A 3,119-nucleotide genomic window follows, 5' to 3' on the forward strand; every position below is an offset into this window, starting at 1 on the left:
TCAACTGTCACTTTTTATGGACCCTTTTTCTTCCCTTCCCTAAAGTAGGCCTCTGCCCCAATTACCGTCTTAGGCATCACCTCATTGATTTTCTGCAGAGCAATGATCATAATCTGCTATTATCTTATTTCGTTCTGAACTTCTTCACCAATATCTATCTTACAAGTTATCTGTGAGTGGGAGTCTCGTGTGTGCTGTTCACAGCTTCTCCCTCAATACCTGGAGCAGAGAGAGCACTCAGATTGTTGTTGAGAGGCTGACTCCAGGTGTGGGTTGACAGCAGGGTTCTGCGTAGGAGGGTTCCACCCCACCACACAAACTAAGAAATACCCAGGAGGCAGGCGGCAGTTTCTGCGTGGGAATGTTTTTGCATATGCACAAGGTTTGCACTTACTTGTTAGGCCTGTGAGGTGTGGCATTTGACACGGCAGCATAAATCCCACTGGACTCTCCATGCAGGTAGTCTGTGCTCAGTGCACCAGGCAAGCTCATGGGCAAAGGTCTACATTTCCTGCCAGAGCTTCTCACCCACCAAACACGGCACGCAGCTGCCAAAGGATGCTGGCGGCTTTCCTTCTGCACACGTCTAGGTCTTTGTGGCCTTTGGTTTGTTTTGTTCTGATATATCCAACCTTTTTCTTTTCCCTATTTTTTCTTTATCTAGAGAGGATTTGACTGTTGTACTGAAAATGTTCATGTCTTTTTCCCCCTAGCACAAAACACATAGATTTTTAAAACTTTTGTTGAATGTATTGGGTGACATTGGTTAATAAAATTACATAGGTTTCAAGTGTACAATTCTAGAATACATTATTTGTATATTATGTTATGTTTACCATACGAAGTCAAGGGTCCTTCCACCACCATTTATCCCCATGTCTTAAAGTTTATTTCATCTTGTTCCAAACTTTACAAAAATAGTGATGTTTGTAGGATGGAAACTTATATTCATGTTAGGATTGCTTACCACTGTAAGTATTTAAGTAAATTTGCCTCTTAAGCTCTGCACGTGCACACAACAGCCTTTGAATATCTTTTTGGAAACTCCAATTTATCTTGCTCTAAATGCTTTGATATTTATAATCATGGCTAATCTTCTTTTAATGACATAACTAAAATTCTAGATAACATCATCAGGGAAAAACCAGCATTTCTCACATTCTCTTTAGTAAAAAGTTATGGCTTTGCAACATATGTTTATTTGCCTTAAGAGCATAACAGTTCTTGATAAAGAGTAATTTTATTCCATGAAAATATCAATTTTATATATAATTGTTGGATAGTCCACTTCAATTTTCTGTCAAAATCTAATGAGTAAAAAACATTTTATTGAAGCCAAACAATATTGTCTTCATTTTATTTTACTTTTTGTGTACAAATGTCACAAAATTAGTCAGCCAGGAGAAACACATTTGAGAGTATTTTTTAAATAAACCATTATCTGCTTGGAAGTAAAAGCACATTATTAGTCAGGGGGAGGGGTGCAAACCCTTGTAGTCTAATGTAAGGTTTAATGAAAACTTTTTCCAATAAACATTCAACATCAAGTAGATTTTTTTTAACTTTTTTCAGGGGAGAGCACAAACACAGTCCGCCACTACTACAAATCATGCAGTTGAGCTGCCCACGTTTGGGGAAATCGCAGGGATCGGCACAACCGGAGCGCAGTGGGTGAGCCTTGCCCTGGGAAAACCTCCTTCGTGATCGCGGTGTCTCCCCCGCCAGGTAGTATGTCCAGTAGACATGTCTGTCAATCAGATTCAGTATTTTTATCGAAACCAATTCATTAATCTACTCAGTAGGAGAGAAACCGTCAGTGATCAAGTCTCTCAACCACTCTTCTCTCTATATCTTACCCTTCCCAATAAAGCAAAGGCCTCTCAACCTGGCACCCAGTGTTCCAATGGGGCAGCACTTGATCCTCTCCTACTGCTGTTCTCCACAGTTTGCCTAGCGCACTGGACTGCTCTCCGTTTTCAGGTCATCGGCGTGAGCATTCACGCTTCTGTGCTTTTCTGAGTGGTGTTTCTTCTTTATCCTTCCCAATTATCCAACCTGGATAAACGGTTCATTCCTCTGTGTTCACATACAATTTGATATATCTAGTCATTAATTTAATTGTTCAAACATCTGTCTCTCCATCTTGCCCTCTCCCCAACTCCTCCAGAGGAGTAACGTTTTCTTACTTTGTGGTCCCAGTAGACAGCCCAGCGCTAGCATACTCTGGTCTACGTAAGCACTCAAAGGTTGTCTAAACCTTCATAATTGTTTAAATCTGCATGTATGTATTTCTGCATTAGTCTGAATATTCCAACTATTACCAGAAAAAAAGAAAAAATTACATCTAATGAAAATATCGTCAAGAAAATCCTTATTTTTAAAAGTCTTTATTGACTAGTTTTTAAACCCTTTAAAAAATTCTTATTGATTAACCGTCATGTCACATTATCCAGGTGAGTTGTTCAATTCAATACCTATATCTTCCATTTAAAAAAGAGGAGAAATTTTGTGCATTGCTTCAGGAACTAGGAGAAAATATCAAGATTGCTTACATTAATTCTTACTAAATTAATGACTAATATTGTGCGATTAAGTCCCTGAACCAAGAGTACACTGGGAAATCAAGTGAAGAAGAGCATGTTCCTGAAAACATCACAAAGAGGATAAAGTTACACCAAGAAATGATGAGTCTATTATTAGCAATCTGTGATTTATATCAACACAAAATAAAAGATCAGATTAGCTGTCTCTGTCAATCTCCTAACATATTAGCTTTCTACCTTTGTTCAAAATGAGTTTTTTGGCCTCTCCGGTACAAATGAAAAACTGCATAAAATCCAGCTCTTTTTGCTGTAGTCAGCTCTATGAATATATATATGGAAGTGATGTTTATGGCCATGCCTTCATTTCTTATTTCATTGAATTACAGTGACACTGATGAAAACACTGGACCTCAGGGTTTTGCAGTCATGGGGCAAGGGAGGTTCCCCGAGGCCATGCCAGCAGACTGTCTTTGTAGCCAGTGCAGTTATAATGCAAGGTCACTCCAACTGGGACTGCCATTGCTATGGATTGCCAACGTGATCATCACATTCACTGAATGCATAAAATATCAGGAC

The 3,119-nt window shown here is 39.0% G+C and overlaps 1 non-coding gene across 1 annotated transcript; it reads right to left on the bottom strand.

The window, feature by feature from the left end:
* Positions 1-1,569: 1,569 nt before the first annotated feature.
* On the bottom strand, positions 1,570-1,732 carry LOC114491266. The gene has a single exon (XR_003684062.1). It is a non-coding gene; the product is annotated as a U1 spliceosomal RNA (small nuclear RNA).
* Between the last annotated feature and the right edge of the window lie 1,387 nt (positions 1,733-3,119).

This window comes from Phyllostomus discolor, chromosome 2 (genome assembly GCF_004126475.2).
Source record: "Phyllostomus discolor isolate MPI-MPIP mPhyDis1 chromosome 2, mPhyDis1.pri.v3, whole genome shotgun sequence".
In the NCBI taxonomy this organism is placed as follows: Eukaryota; Metazoa; Chordata; class Mammalia; order Chiroptera; family Phyllostomidae; genus Phyllostomus; species Phyllostomus discolor.